Source organism: Pinus tabuliformis, chromosome 4_1 (assembly GCF_031772625.1).
Source record: "Pinus tabuliformis cultivar Carrire ecotype Pingquan chromosome 4_1, CPIR1, whole genome shotgun sequence".
Lineage (NCBI taxonomy): Eukaryota > Viridiplantae > Streptophyta > Pinopsida > Pinales > Pinaceae > Pinus > Pinus tabuliformis.
This window is the reverse complement of record NC_142303.1, coordinates 231,399,420-231,416,966: the sequence shown is the minus strand read 5'-3', so window position 1 is coordinate 231,416,966 and position 17,547 is coordinate 231,399,420. Positions and strand designations below refer to the sequence as shown.

The following is a 17,547-nucleotide window of genomic DNA, read 5'->3' as shown; positions in this document are numbered from 1 at the left end:
TTTCAAAGTTCATAACACAGAAACCCGGTCTAGGTGATTTCATAGCGCAAAACACCGTTTTTGCACTAATTGTGCTACGAAATCGGGAATTCGTGCTGATCCATAGCAAATATCACCCCAGCTGTCATATTCACCAAAGTCCGTTGTGTTTAGATTAACATTTGTTAGCTTATACACTTTCCCCTGTCGAATTCAGCTGTGATTCGGTGGTTTTTGTCCAGTCTAGCGTTTGTTCCCTCGACGGACTGCTAGCCGCCTTCACTTGCAGCCATGTATGCTCCTGTTCTCGTTTTGAATGACGTTATAAAGTGGGAGACTGGAAATAGGGTAAGCCATGCAAATATTCAAGCATCAAAGGCTATTGCAGATATTATTCGAACCACATTAGGTCCCTATTCTATGATGGGCATATGGAAAGAATGGGAAAAATGTTTACACTAAAGCACCTTCAATAGAATATATCACCATGTTTTATCAGTGTTCACCAATTAGACATATTTCAAATGTAAAAGTACCTGTTCTCTTACTTTTGGGTGCACAAGACCTCAGGGTTCCTGTATCAAATGGATTGCAGTATGCTCGAGCTCCACGGGAGAAGGGGATGGAAGTAAAAGTCATCATTTTCCCAAATGATGTACACAGCATCGACAGGCCGCAATCTGATTTCGAAATCTTTCTGAGCATTGGACTTTGGTTTAAGAGATTCTTGAGATGCAGGCCTTTGGAAGGCCCATATTCCTCTATTGGTTACATGTTTTTTTTGTTCTGTAAGATTGTGGATATTAACAAAAAGCATTATGTATAGACTACAATGTAGTACTCTGGCTCAAATATTGATATCTACATCTTCAACCAGAGTCAATATCCACGCATGGTGGCAGAAGATTTGACACCATGGCCAACTAAAGGTCGTACAGACAAAGAAGCATGGTACCCACCTGGCCACGGAGATGTTTTCCCTGCTCTTTTGAACAGTGGGAAGCTTCATGAACTACTCTCACAGGATAAGGAGTATGTGTTTATAGCTAACTCAGACAACTCGGGAGCAATAGTTGATCTCAAAATTTTGAATCATCTGGTCAAAAAATAAAAATGAATACTGCATGGAGGTCACTCCCAAAATGCTTGCATATGTAAAAGGTGGTATGCTTATCTCTTATGAAGGCAGAGTTCAGCTTCTAGAGATTGCACAGGTTCCAGAGGAGCATGTTGGCGAGTTCAAGTCGATTGAAAAGTTCAAAATCTTCTACCAATAATTTATGGGTGAACTCGAAGGCGATTAAGAGGCTTCTGGAGGTTGATGCTCTTAAAATGGAGATAATTCCAAATCCAAAGGAAGTAGATGGGGTAAAGGTGCTTCAGCTTGAAATGGCTGCAGGTGCTGCTATAATTTTTTTTTGATCATGCAGTTGGTGTCAATGTTCCAAGATCACGCTTTCTCCCAGTGAAGGAAACATCAGATTTACTACTTGTGTAGTCGGTTCTTTACACTGTGGAGGAAGGTTTTGTCATACGAAATCCTGCTAGAGTCAACCCTGCAAATCCCTCCATTGAGTTGGGTCCTGAATTCAAGAAGGTTGGCAACTTTCTAAAAGCGTTTCAAGTCCATACCTAGCATCATTGATCTTGATAGTCTAAAGGAGCATTCCGCATGGAAATTTAAAAGACATTGGGGAATATTTACAATTGATGGTCAGGTTAAATATGAGATTGACATAGGGCAAGATGCGGGTCTCGTGAATGCAGAAAATGTTCGATACCTGTCTTCAAGGTGGTGTGTTGCAAATGATAACCATGATCTTACAAATTTGTCAAGGCATGTGGAACAGGCCTACTCAACTTCAGATTGTACAACCCTCTTTTCCGGAGGTTCTTGCAATCATATTGGGTCACCAGGAAATATCTCATATGCTTTTAACAGCTACAATCAATTTCACAATCAATCAATTGATAACTGCAATTTTGATAATCTTGGGATGATAACAATTGTAGACCCATCAATAGGAGATTGTAGGTTTTTGGTTGCAACTAGTGACTCATATGCTTCTAGCCTGTACAACAGTGTAAAGAAGCATTGGATAGTCCAATGGACATTTCTATCATGTACTCTGACTTTTCTTGGCATTATGTTCTAGAATGTTGTACCTGATAGCCGTCTATATATTATTTGGTCTCTAACTGCAGGGTTTCTGATATCTTGTTCTATTTATTCATGGCCAAAGGTAAAACAGTGCAGGTTGTGATTTGCACCTATTTTTCCGAATAGCTACTCAATGGCCGAATGTATTGGACTAAACACTTTAAACTCCCTAGGGCATTATCCAGGGACCAACATCATATGATGTTGCTTGTAACATTTTTGCATGGGTTCAAGGGATTTACAAATTGCAGAACTTGACACTCAGGCCCTTCTTGGAACAGATTCAAAATACAACACTCATTCCAATGCTGAAGTTATCTCGATTCTCAGGTTCTTCAAAAATATTTCAGATAGCTGAGTATGCCCCTAGTGGTACTTAGCCATCAAGTTCTTGATGCTAATTGCTTTCATTTCCAGATCATCCATATCTCTTATCAGATAAGAGAAGTAGATGAGGACTAGGGACCATTAAAGATACAGTAGAATATATTAGACATATTACAAGACTGTGTTATGGACAGTGGTAATGCTTTGTTCACTGGTCTCTCAGCGCTCCTATGCACTTTCAAAATGTAACTTTGATTCAATTTTATACCTAGGGGCAGAGAACAATTTCAACCTTTTTACAGTGAGGAAAAATAGCAAGGCTGCAACTGATGAAGAGAGAGGAAAGTGGCGATCATTTATCTATGAAAGGAAGACTGTGTTTTTGAAATTACACAGCAGTTTCGTAGCACGCTACGAAACTGCTCTCGCTGCATGTTACAATTCGGCTGATCAATTATGATTGACAAAGCGGAAAATCTTTTTGAAAGGTTTTGTCATCACACATGTACATGGGAAAGGCTTACAACACATGAAGGACGTGGCACTCCAATAGATTGTTGACTAATTCAAGAAGATCAACATGGTTAATTATTTCCGAATATCTTTGAGGAAACCAAAAGCATAAAAACAGGGGCAGTTTCCTATTTCTCAGCAGCAGAGAAGAGATAAGACAGTAAGGGCCAGCAAAGAGCTTTAAACATCCATCAAGGCTAATGCTGAAGGAAACCAATTGGCAGAGAATGAATCTTGATAGTAATAAATGCTATGTTCAGCATAATGTAGAATTAGAATCCTAATTGTTTTAGGTTTCTAGAGCTGTCAGTTAGTAGTAAGTTGCTTTTAATAGTTAGTTTAATATGTCAATAGGTGTCATGATAAGGAGAATTCGAGTTCCCCACTACAACAAAACAGGCAATTTGTGCCAGAGTTAGCACCAGATTCTAGTGCATTTTTTTCTCAATTGGGATGAGCAACCTGGCGCTAAATCTGGCTCTATTGTACAATTTTTAAAGCGTCCTTTTTTACACCAAATTTTGCATCTTTTTTACGCCAAATTTTCCATCATTTTCTGCATCATATTTTGCACCAAGATTTTCATTTGGTTTTACAACAGGTTTTGCTTCTAGTTTTGTGCCTTTTTTTGCATCTATTTTTGCATCATTTTTTGCTTCCTCTTTTGTGGAATTCTTTTCTTCTATTTTTGTGTCATAATTTGCATCGATTTTTACGCCATCTTTGACATCTTATTTAGCGCCTTTTTTTACATCCAATTTGTGCCAATTTTTGCATCTGGTCTTATGCCATCTTTTGCTTCTAATTTTGTACTTATTTTTACATCTATTTTTGTGCCAATTTTTCTGCCTTTTTTTACACCATCTTTTCCATCCAATTTTGCACCATATGTTGAATCTGATTTAGTGCCAAATTTCGCATGCATTTTTGCACCATTTTTTGCATCCACTTTTGCATTTTATTTATCTCCCTTTTTTGCATCCTATTTTGCACCATATTTTGCATTTAATTTTGCATCATTTGTTGCATCCAATTTAGCATCATTTTTAACACCATTTCTTGCATCCAATTTTTCATCCTTTTGAGCATCTAAATTTGCATCCTATGTTGAACCATATATTGCATCCACCTTTGCATCCCATTTTGTGTCTATTGTTACGTTCACTTTTGAGCCATTTTTTCGTCTACTTTTGCATTTGTTTTTGCACCAAGTTTTGAATGATTTGTTGCATCATTTTACATCCAATGTTGCATCTCAATTTGCATCCAAAATTGAGCCATTTTTATGCCCATTTTTGCACCATTTTTTCTTCTTTTGTGTCCAATTTTGCACCATTTTTTATGTCCAAATTTGCATCCTTTTTGGTATCTAGTTTTTCATCCTTTTTGGCTTCCAAATTTGCATCCTTTTTTCTGCCACATTTTGTGTCCACATTTGCATCTCATTTTGCACCTAGATTTTAGTTGGAATTTTCATCTAGTTATGCATCATCTTTGACATCCTTGGTTTCACCATTTTTTAGTCCCATTTTGCATCTTGTTTTGTGTCTTTTCTTACATCCTTTTTGCATCCTAATTTTACACCATTCTTTGCATCCTCATTTTGGTGTCCATTTTTGCATCCTTGTTTGCACCCAATTCGGTATCCTTTCATATGCCCTATTTTGTTCCCTTCTTTGTGTCTAGTGCTGCACCCTTTTTTAATTTTACTTTAAAAACCTTTTTGTGTCATTGTTTGCATATTGTTTTGATGGCTAGTTTAACATCCAATTCTACTCCCAATTTTTCATCCATGGTTAAATCCACTTTTGGCTTCTTGTTTAGAGTTTTACTTTTATTTCCATTTATGACCACCTCTATGGGTTCATTTTACTAAGTTCATTTACATAGTGAAATATATTAAATTTTCTAAATATCATTTTGCTGTAGGATTTAATGCATGGTTAGATGAAAACAAAACCCTCTCAGTTTATCTCAGAAACCTAGGACAAACCAATTAAGAGAAAGGTTGTTCTAAGGCTTAGGATTCTTAGTAGATCAAGATGTAGAGTATAGATTAAGAAAAAGAGAATGAATTCTTGTGAGTCCTCGCATGCAGGTCTTCTTGGAGTTTTTCGTATAGCCAAGAAGCGCTCCTAGCTAGCTCCAAAGCTTGGTCCTACACATAAGAGAGAGAATAAAGAAACCTTCACAACATAATATCTTAATAATCAAAACTATAAAAAACATATAAATATTATTGAATAAATAAATATAAACCAAAAACCCATGCATACATTAGTTAAATAGAAGAAGTAAAGAATGAATAGAAACATATGGAAGGAAGAACAACTGATCTATATGAATAAAGGAGTTGGAGGAAAGTTACAACAATCTGATATAGTTGCAAAATCACCTCCCCCAACTCATAGCTCCAAAACTCTCCCTCTCAAGACAGATCTCAAGAGCGTGACAATACAAAATTCCCATCATTTTTTCAATGGCCAAGCCTCTAATATATAGGAAAGTGGAGGCTATGAAGATTTCCAAAATTCCTCATTAGTTCAATTTGGGAAAAATCTTTTGGGTGAATAACGTTTCCTCATATAAAAAAGGAATTTTCCACTTTTTAGATGCTTTTGTGCTTAGGAAAAAGCTTCCCCATGCTTTATGGCTCTTTCCCACTTTTGTATGCTTTTATTTTTTAGGAAAAAGCTAAAGATGAGGATAAAGAGATTACATTCCACCATATGTTTCCGAAAGTGACCAAGAATGTCAAATTCAAATTCTAGTTTGCTTATGTTTTAGTTTTTTTTTAAATATATATTTAGTTTTAGTATTTTTTTTTTCTAGAAAAATATATTTAGTTTTTGGTATATTTTTCTATAAGAAAAATTATATTTTGTTTTTATAAAAATGGATTTTAAACATTCCATTCATGCTAAATTTGTGATTTTATGATAGGAGTTTAAATTATATATAGTAAAGTAACTTAATGTCATGTGTCATGTTGCTGAGATGGATGTTATACATCTCTTTCTTGCTAAGTTATAGAATGTGCTTGGGTTTTCTTAATGCAATAAAACTAATTATGTTCTTCATGATATCTTGAAATGTTCATCTTGAACCAGGCTAATAAAACAATAAAGTTAAAATAGGTTTTCCTTTGTCCTTTATAGATCTTTGTCCCCATTAATCTTGGTCTTAATAGATTAATTGTCTTGTGGTGGCCTTGAGTGGTCACTTCCATTAGTTGCATGCTTTGTAGTTTTCAGTTAGTGACATTTTTTAGGCTTGATAATATGTTATTTAATTTATCAAAATGTATTATTGTCCATATTATTGTTAAATATTAATATTAAATATGCTGATTTTTAAGCATGTTTTAGCAAAACTTTCCCAAAATGTTTATAGATTGTATTTTATAATGCAATGATTCTTTGCTTGATGAAATTGTTTTGGATATTTTTTTTAATGATTCATTGATTGATGAAATTGTTATGGATATTTTTTTTAGTATATTAAATTGTATGTGATAAAGTCAAAAATCACCTCTTTTTTAGATTTTCATTGATCAATTTCCCTTAAGGCCATCAAGTTCACCATTTGGTCCCAGGTTAAGGAAATATAGGAGTCATGAAGTGGAATTGTCCAAGCACTTAAATCTTGAGACATCTTTCTTTTTAGTCACTTTATACTTTCTTTCTATGTAAATTTTTGATGAAAATAGTCTTGGAACATGAGGGGCGTCAATAGTAAGCAAAAACAAACTCCTAAAAGAAAAATGGTATGCAAAGCACCCATAAATAATGTTGATATAAGAAGCAAAAATATTAAGTGAGGTTCAACCTCATATAATTAGAAAATGGGGGAGGAATTTCCAAGTAGTAGTGATTGATGCTTAGAGACACTTGGGTGGAATGGTTATTATTTGAAATGATTAAGACATCAAGGTTACCAATATGTTTACCTCTTTTCGCATTATGACAATACAATTTTAGTTAATTGACATTGAGGACTACTACCATGTATCCAATGTCTATGACTCCAATATCGCAAATGGAAAACCTGTATTTCTCAATTCTATTTCTAGCACAAGTAATTTATACTCCCCATCTCCATGGATTGTTGGGAGTGACTTCAATATTATAAGTGTCTCGAGGAAAAGAAAGAATGAATCGAAATGTTTAACAAGATATTTTATAAGCTATACCATTAAAGCCACAAAGTAGTCTCCATTAAAGTTGTCAAGAAATGAGTCTCCAACCCACACATGTGGATCAATGAGATGTAATACATGTGTGTGTGGTTACGAACTCAATACACCTCTATAATAACTCCACAAACTTATGTATTTCACTCTGTCACATAAATTGACAGTAGTGTGACATAAGTAAACCAAGAGTAGACATGAAAGCCTTAGGAAACAAACATTCCTTAGATCCTCAATTAGGTGCTTAAATGATGAAGTGAAAATGCAAGGAGAAAAGAAGAATTCATGATTTAACCATCACATACATGTGATCAAGTGTGACTAGGAGTGTATATATTCATATATTTTCCAAAGAGGGAGTGAATACATGAGTTACCATTTATTGGCCCTTATTTTTCTTTCTTTTTCATTTTCTTATATATAGGACTTAGGGAATAAGGTTTTCATAAGTTTGGCACAACTCATAGATATAAGATTTACATGAATTTTCACTTCAACCTTAGAGTTTAGACTTAGATAAATCAATATAGTGTATGTTTAATGATTTTGGCTTTCACTTTTTTATTGTATTTCATCACAAATACAAAAGGGGAAATATTTTGCCACAAATCTATGAATGCTTAATCATAAAGTCGTCATGTGATGAAAACAAATTAATGATGTTATTCTCTACGAAAATGATGGGTATTCTTGAGAAAATCTTATGCTTGTGGATGTTTCCTCCCTGGTTGAGAGGGAGTGAGGGTAGACACCATGTTATCAATGTGTCATGTACTATGGCTAGGATTAACAATCGTAAGCCTAGTAAAGGCACTAGTAGGGATAATGGTGGATTGGATAAACATCTGGGACCAATATTCTTTGAGAATTTGGACATTGACTAGGACTAATCGCCATAAGTCAAGTACATTAATCCAAGATAAGAATAGTCATGAGGATTGACATTTTCTGGTGTCAAATATTATGATAGTGGATTAGGAAATGATCATGTGAGGACATACCTGGTAAACATCTTGGTGGGGTAAGTGCCTTGAAAGGCAGTGGTGTCCAAATTTATGCCTCCCAACATTATGCTCTGATCTAATGGATAGATAAACTTGTTAGTCAAGGCCTTACTATTTTGAAAATTTTGGCTATGATGATGTAAATCATCATTGATGCTTATCAATCTAGATCCCTTCTTATATGAATATTTCAACTTCAGAGTACTTTTTTGTCTCATTATGAGTACCTCGCTAGTTTAGAGGGAGGGTCATCATCTTCATTATTGCCATCATCACCACCATCAATGTGATCATTATTGTCATCATTTCATTATCATCATAATCACCATTCATGTCTTCTTCATGATCATCATCATCATCATGATTTTGTATATTGTCGTCAATTGTTCATGATTATAGGTATCATAAGAAATATCACCAACCTTAGGACACATGATATATGAAAGAAAAATAACCACTTTATTTTTTAGAAATGATTGATGATCATCAACATCACTACCATTATCATCGTCATTATAATTGTCATCATCCCCATAATCATAACTAATATAAGTTTTATCATAATTTTTGTCATCTTCATCATGAACATCATAATCATCATTCATGCCATTATTGTTCTTGATTATGACCAAGATGAAAATAATGATAATGATGATCAGATGATGATGACTTGGAAGATGACGCCAAAGATAATTATTATGATTTTTACCATGATAACATTTAAAAATTGGGAGGAATGACCAAGGTCATTAGCATCATCATCATTGTCATTGTAACTCCCATCGTCTTTATCATCATTGTCATTATCATAACAATCGCAATTCATGTCATCGTCATCATCTTCATTATCATCATCGTTATAATTATTGACATTGTCATCAGTTGTTCATAATTTTCAATGTCATAAGAAATATAATCAATGCAAAAGATATGATGTGTGTTGGAAAATGGATGCAAAAGTAAACAAAAAAATGGGGGTAAAAATAGACGTAAATTTGGATGAAGAGTGGACACAACATAAGTAGATGCAGAACAAGACAGAAAAATTGAACAAAAGTGGATGAAAAAGTAGATGCAATAGTTCATACAAACTTGAACACAAAATAGGACTCAAACATGGATGAAAAAGTGGAAGAAAACATGGGCACAATAGTAGGCATAAAACTTAGCATGAATTGTGGTGAAACAAATGTGGATACTCCAATGAATGTAAAAAAAAGGGACACAAACTTGAATGCAAAAAGGAGGAAAACTTGGATGAAAAAAGGGATGTAAACATGGGCCAAACATGGGTGCAATAGTGAACACAAAATTAGTTGCAAAACTAGACAAATCAAAAGTGGATGTAAAAGTAAATTCGAAATGGGATGCAAAAAACATAAACAATATTTGATGCAAACTTGGACACAAAAGAGGATGCAAATATGGATGCAATAGTGGAAGAAAATGTGGGTTGCAATGATAGGCATAAGATATGGCACAAATAATAGCACAAAAAAGGTGGATGTAATAATAGACACAAAAAAATATGCAAACTTAGACGCAAGAAAAGATGCTATAAGGGATGTAAAAGTGGATGCAAACACGGGTGCAACATGAGAAACAAAATTGGATGCAAAATATGGATGAAATGGAAGTACATGCAAAAGAAGATACAAAATGAGATGCAAAACCCAACACAAAAGTGGATGCAAAAATAGATGAAATATTTTATGCAAAAGAGGATGTGAAGATGGATGCAAAATTGGAAGCAAACGTGGGTACAACAGTATGTGCAAAACATGGAACAAATTTTGTCACAACAAAAGTAGATGTAATGATAGATGCAAAAAAAGAAGCAAATGAAGATGAAAAATAGGATGCAAAAAGGGATGTAAAAGTGGGTGTAAACATGGGTGCAACAATGGATGTAAAATAGCTTTTGCAACTTATTTGAAAGAGCAATTTTGTCCCAACAATTAGACTTGTAGCATAAAGAACATGGTTAATACATATGATTCAACCAAAAACTAGTTACTACCAAAATTCAACCAAAAAAAATATTACTGCATAAAAATAGAATTAAAAACAAAAATTTCCCAAATTAAAAATAAATAAATGATAAACTTTTTTTTACCAAAATTTAGTGATTTTTTTAGTGCTAATACTAACATCACCATTACAACAAGATATTTTTTTAGTGCTAATACTGCCATTACAACAAGATATAAGAGGGATATAATGCAAAAAGTTTAATAATAATATGTATGTAGAAGATGGTCTTCAGACTGGTGAATTCATGATAATCAATGGGACTACAGTCAAAATAATTGGATGTTATTTACTTTTTTACATAGATTGTCAAAATAATTGCATAAATCGATTTTTTTTAACCAAAATTTAACAAAAACTTTGCTAGTGCTAACATTAGAACCACCATTACAACAAGATATCTTTCTAGTGTTGACAACACCATTATAGTAAGATACCTCAAGAGAGACATAAAATTTAAAAAATATGATAGTAATATGTATCCAGAAGATGGTAGTGAAACTAGTAATTGTTCATTCTCATTATCATAATCATTGTCATCATCATCACCATCATCCTTGTCATCGTTATTGCCATCATTACATTATCATCATAATCACTATTCATGCCATCATCATCAGCTCCATCATCATCATCATTATGGACATTGTTTGCAATTGTTTATAATTATAGACGTTGTAAGAAATATCATCAACCCAAAAAATGTGATCAGTGCTAGAAAAGGGTTGTTTAGGACACATTGATATACGTAAGAGAAATAACAACTCTATTTTTGAGAGATAATCGATGATCATCATCATCACCACCATTATCATCGTCATTGTCATTTTTATCATCCCCATCATCATCATTAATGTAATTTCTATCAACATTGTTGTAATCATCATCATCATTCATGCCATTATTGTTTTTGATGATGACCTAGATGAAAATGATGATGATGACACCAAAGATAATGCTTATGATTATGACAATGACAACATCTAAAATTGGGAAGATTCGCCAAGGTCATTAGCGTCGTCATTATCATAATCATTGCCATCATCATCATTAATGTCATTGTAACCACTATCGTCTTTATCATCATAATCACAATTCATGTTATCGCCATCATCTTCATTTTCATCATTGTCAATATTATTGACATTGTCATCAATTGTTCATAATTGTCAATGCCATAAGGAATATCATCAATGCAGAAAATATGATGAGTGTTGGAAAAGGGATGCAGAAGCGAACATAGAAATGGGGGCAACAATAGAAGTAAAATTGGATGAAAAGTGGATACAACATAAGTAGATGCACAACAACATGAAAAACCTAACACAAAAGTGGCTGCAAAAGTAGATGCAGTTGTCAATGCAAACTTGGATGCAAACATGAAGGCAAAATTGGAAGCAAACATGGGTCCAATGGTAGGTGTAAAACTTGGCACAAACTGTGGTGAAACAAATGTGGATGCAACAACGGACACAAAAGTAGATGCAAAAATGGATGAAACAAAAGTGGATACAATAGGGGATGCAAAAACATACACAATATCTGATGCAAACTTGAACACAAAAGAGGATGCAAATGTGGATGCAAATGTGGTTGCAATGGTAGGCGCAAGATATGGTGCAACAAAAGTGGATGTAACAATAGACAAAAAATATGCAAAATAAGATGCAAAAATGGATGTAAAAGTGGAAGCAAACATTGATGCAACAGGAAAAAACAAAATTGGATGAAAAAAATGGATACAATGGAAGTAGATGCAAAAGTAGATACAAAACGAGATGCAAAACCCAATGCATAAACCTGACACAAAAGTGGATGCAAAAATAGATGCAATATTTGATGCAAAAGAGGATGTGAACATGGATGCAAAATTGGAAGCAAACGTGGATACAATAGTGAGTGCAAAACATGGTGCAAATTATGGCATAACAAAAGTGGATGTAATGATAGATGAAAAAAGAGAATCAAAGTATGATGCAAATGAAGATGTAAAAAGGGATGCAAAAAGTGAAATTTAAAATGGGTGTAACAGTGGATGCAAAATTGTATGCAAAAGTGGATGCAATAGAAGTCGATGCAAAAGTAGATGCAAAACGAGACACAAAACCCGATGCAAATCCTGGTCCAAAATTGGATACAAAAAGGGATGCAAAAATAGATGTAGTAGTTGATGAAAACCTAGATGCAAATGAGGATGCAAACGTGGATGCAAAATTATAATCAAAAGTGGGTGCAAAAGGAGGTGCCAAACTAGGCGCCAATTGTGGCACAAAAATATTAGATGCAATAGTGGGTACAATAATAGATGCAAAAGAGGATGTAAATATGGATGCCAAACAAGATGGAAAAGTGGATGCAACAAAAGTAGATGCAAAATTATATGCAAAACTAGACACAAAACTCGATGTAAAACGTGGCGCAAAAGTGATGCACAAATGGATGAAAAAATGGATGCAAAAAATGATTTAAAAAAGGATGCAAAAGTCGATGCAAAAGTTGATGCAAGTGTAGGTGCAAAAAGTGGATGCAAATGAGGATGCAAAAGTATGTCAAACAAAAATAGATGCCAAAATTGATGCAAAACCTGAAACAATACCTGGTGCAAAGGATGACACAAAACTTGGCATAAAATTTGGTGCAAAACGTGGTGCAAAACCTATTGCAATACCTGGTGCTAAACTTGGTGTAAGATTTGGTGCAAAACTTGATGCAAATTTTGTGTCAAGTTTTGCACCATATTTGATAAATGGATGCAAATAGCACCAAAAATGGGCTCTAGATGCAAAAAAAGAAGTAAAAAGGGACGCTAATCGCTGGTTTTGTTGTAGAGCCTCATGCTTTAGGAGGAATCTCAGTTAGGTAGAAGAGATCTATATATAGGAGAAAGAGCAATGTAATAAAGGTTGGAAATTTATTGAAAAAAGCTCTGATATTTGGCTTTATGTAAAAACTCTGTTTTAGTAATACAAGATTGGCTTTGCTTCTTAGGACTCAGTAGGGATTCGATATTCAAATGTGTTGTCTTGTTCTTTTCCTAATATTTGCAGTGGTATGAATGTGTAATCACTTAGAACTCACTCATGGTGCTCTAATTTCCTGTATACATTCATTGGCTATGTGGTCTTATTTGTTTCTGGTATGTTCTAAATGTATTGAATCTTGAATGCCCTGACTTCTATGTAAGGTTGATACCATTGTTATACTGAAATGATGTTGACTCCATAAGCCCAATGGATAGATTCTAATTGTGTTTCCACCACTCATATTTTTACATTTGTTTCATAAGAGTTAGCCATCTTAATCATAATCAAAGATCATTAATCCTTTGAGAGATCCCTCTCAGGTTGGGGAGGCTAAGCTGCAGCGTAAAGTAGGTTTGAAATAGTTACTTAAAGTCTGCCTGATCACAGCAGCCTATCAAGGCCTGATTTTGAGATAACATTTTGGTGCGTCTGCCAGGAGTCTAAAGATTATTCATTCCCAAAATCAAGAGCTGAACTTCTGAAGGTAGCAGGAGCTTAGAAGAATTTTCGAGGCTGCAAATCTACCTTGGCGACTCCATTGTTGAAGAATTCGAAATTCATAGATTCATGGTGATTCCACTGGAGTTATGAAGGACCTAGATGCTACCATTCTTATTTCAAGGTATGCATGCATAAATTTTTCAGGAATTCATGGTTTCCCAAATCATTTTCCCAAGGATGCATATTTTCTAAGGAATGGTCCAAAATTCAATGGAGAAGATTTGAGTTTAACTTTGAAACATTGATCAGATTTCTGTGATTTTACCGAGCTTCTTAGAGTTAAACATGAGGATGTTTGCATTATGTTGTTCTATGATTCATTTCAAGGGAATTGTAAACAGTGGATTGAAAGCTTTCCTTCCAAATGTATTAATTCATTTGAAGACTTTTGGTTGATGTTTATGGAGGAATGGATAGATAGATCAGAGGTGGTGGCAAACTCTCCTTCAATTCAAGGTTTCAAACAATGGAATGATGATCATGTTAATGAAGAAATAGATGAAAATTTTTCTTTGTCCTTGTCTTCGTATCTAAAATCATTTGAGTGCAAGGCAGAGGATAAGATGAAATTTTTGGATGAAGTTGCTAAGGACATTGAGAAATACATTGAAGGTCTACAAGGTCAAATTCAATCATATAGTCTTCATGGTTATGATCATTCTTTTCGGAAGATTTCTATGTCAGAACACAAGGAGAGGGTGTTGCTTCCTATCTCTTTTGTGATTGAGGAAGAATACACTGTTATTGAAGATCAGTTGGCACAACCAGAAAGTTATGAGAATCATCAAGTTGATCATGTATTCTGGGATCCTATAGCTAAATACATGGAAGAGTTTTACTCTCCAGTGTTTCAGCTTTTCTATGAAGATCAGAGGCAATTTCAGTGGCAGTGGTCATCACAATATCATAGTGGCTGTGAACTCCGATGCAGTCAAAAAACTCAAATATCAGATAAGACAAATGATTGGCTACATTGGAAATTTCACATTGATTAAGCTGAAATAAGTTTGAAATTGATAGGGTAGGTAGGTAGGAAAATGTAAATAAGCTCAAGGTTGACTGAGCATTTTTCAGTAGATGTAGATTTCTTTCTCCTACAGTGATCATCAAGCTTAAGCCCGAGGTGAAGGCCCAAGAAGCTTGAAGGGGATGCTTGTCAAGCAAATCTAGGTTTGTTATAAAGAGGACAAAGCATTGGACCTGCATGTTCTTAGTATACCACAGGGGCACACTATCCCAAGTGAAGCCACCTGTTATCACTCAAGAAAAAATATTTTAAATTTTGAACATCAAATTTTTTTAGATTTGTCAAAGGGATGGTGTCAGTTTTGGGTCTAGTCTTTTCATTTTGTTTTAGAGCCTTGTTAAGAGTTTTGTTAGTATGTCAAATGGGGTCAATTCTATGTTCTAGTCTATCATTGGTATCATATCTCACATGAATATCATATGTCGAAACTCATTTCAAAGTTCATAATGCAGAAACCCGGTCTAGGTGATTTCGTAGCGCAAAACACCGATTTTGCACTAACTGCGCTATGAAATCGAGAATTCGTGCTGATCCATAGCAAATCTCACCCCAGCTGTCATATTCACCAAAGGCCGCTGTGTTTACATTAACATTTGTCAACTTATACACTTTCCCCTGTCGAATTCAACTGTGATTCGGTGGTTTTTGTCCAGTCTAGCGTTTGTTCCCTCGACGGACTACTAGTTGCCTTCACTTGCAGCCATGTATGCTCCTATTCTCGTTTTGAATGAAGTTATAAAGTGGGAGACTGGAAATAGGGTAAGCCATGCAAATATTCAAGCATCAAAGGTTGTTGCAGATATTATTCGAACCACATTAGGTCCCTATTCTATGATGGGCATATGGAAAGAATGGGAAAAATGTTTACACTGAAGCACCTTCAATAGAATATATCACCATGTTTTATCAGTGTTCACCAATTAGACATATATCAAAGGTAAAAGTACCTGTTCTCTTACTTTTGGGTGCACAAGACCTCAGGGTTCCTGTATCAAATGGATTGCAATATGCTCGAGCTCCGCGGGAGAAGGGGGTGGAAGTAAAGGTCATCGTTTTCCCAAATGATGTACACAACATCAACAGGCTGCAATCCGATTTCAAAAGCTTTCTGAACATTGGACTTTAGTTTAAGAGATTCTTGAGATGAAGGCCTTTGGCAGGCCCATATTCCTCTATTGGTTACGTGTTTTTTTTGTTCTGTAAGATTGTGGATATTAACAAAAAGCATTATATATAGACTACAATGTAGTACTCTGGCTCAAATATTGATATCTACATCTTCAACCAGAGTCAATATCCACACATGGTGGCAGAAGATTTGACACCATGGCCAACTAAAGGTCGTACAGACAAAGAAGCATGGTACCCAACTAGCCACGGAGATGTTTTCCCTGCTCTTTTGAATAGTGGGAAGCTTGATGAACTACTCTCACAGGGTAAGGAGTATGTGTTTATAGCTAACTCAGACAACTCGGGAGCGATAGTTGATCTCAAAATTTTGAATCATCTGGTCAAAAAATAAAAATGAATACTGCATGGAGGTCACTCCCAAAACGCTTGCAGATGTAAAAGGTGGTACGCTTATCTCTTATGAAGGCAGAGTTCAGCGTCTAGAGATTGCACAGTTTCCAGAGGAGCATGTTGGCGAGTTCAAGTCGATTGAAAAGTTCAAAATCTTCTACCAATAATTTATGGGTGAACTCGAAGGCGATTAAGAGGCTTGTGGAGGCTGATTCTCTTAAAATGGAGATAATTCCAAATCCAAAGGAAGTATGGGGGTAAAGGTGCTTCAGCTTGAAATGGCTGTAGGTGCTGTGATAAGTTTTTTTGATCGTGCAGTTGGTGTCAATGTTCCAAGATCACGCTTTCTCCTACTGAAGGCAACTTCAGATTTACTACTTGTGCAGTCGGTTCTTTACACTGTGGAGGAAGGTTTTGTCATACGAAATCCTACTAGAGTCAACCCTGCAAATCCCTCCATTGAGTTGGGTCCTGTATTCAAGAAGGTTGGCAACTTTCTAAAAGCGTTTCAAGTCCATACCTAGCATCATTGATCTTGATAGTCTAAAGGAGCATTCCGCATGGAAATTTTAAAAGACATTGGGGCATATTTACAATTGATGGTCAGGTTAAATATGAGATTGACATAGGGCAAGATGCGGGTCTGGTGAATGCAGAAAATGTTCGATACCTCTCTTCAAGGTGGTGTGTTGCAAATGATAACAATGATCTTACAAATGTGTCAAGGCATGTGGAACAGGCCTGCTCAACTTTAGATTGTACAGCCCTCTTTTCCGGAGGTTCTTGCAATCATATTGGGTCACCAGGAAATATCTCATATGCTTTTAACAGCTACTATCAATTTCACAATCAATCAATTGATAGCTGCAATTTTGATAATCTTGGGATGATAACAATTGTAGACCCATCAATAGGAGATTGTAGGTTTTTGGTTGCAACTAGTGACTCATATGCTTCTAGCCTGTACAACAGTGTAAAGAAGCATTGGATAGTCCAATGACATTTCTATCATGTACTCTGACTTTTCTTGGCATTATGTTCTAGAATGTTGTACCTAATAGCCGTCTATATATTATTTGGTCTCTAACTGTAGGGTTTATGATATCTTGTTCTATTTATTCATGGCCAAAGGTAAAACAGTGCAGGTTGTGATTTGCACCTATTTTTCCGAATAGCTACTCAATGGTCGAATGTATTGGACTGAACACTTTAAACTCCCTAGGGCATTACCCAGGGACCAACATCATATGATGTTGCTTGTAGCCTTT

At 35.1% G+C, this 17,547-nt stretch overlaps 3 pseudogenes; all 3 read left to right on the top strand.

Moving 5' to 3' along the window:
• Positions 1 to 270: 270 nt before the first annotated feature.
• On the top strand, positions 271 to 2,135 carry LOC149175095 (UTP--glucose-1-phosphate uridylyltransferase pseudogene; annotated as a pseudogene).
• A 13,325-nt stretch (positions 2,136 to 15,460) lies between these two features.
• Positions 15,461 to 16,822, top strand: LOC149175094 (UTP--glucose-1-phosphate uridylyltransferase pseudogene; annotated as a pseudogene).
• A 10-nt stretch (positions 16,823 to 16,832) lies between these two features.
• On the top strand, positions 16,833 to 17,323 carry LOC149175093 (glucan endo-1,3-beta-glucosidase 9 pseudogene; annotated as a pseudogene).
• The last annotated feature ends 224 nt before the right edge of the window (positions 17,324 to 17,547 follow it).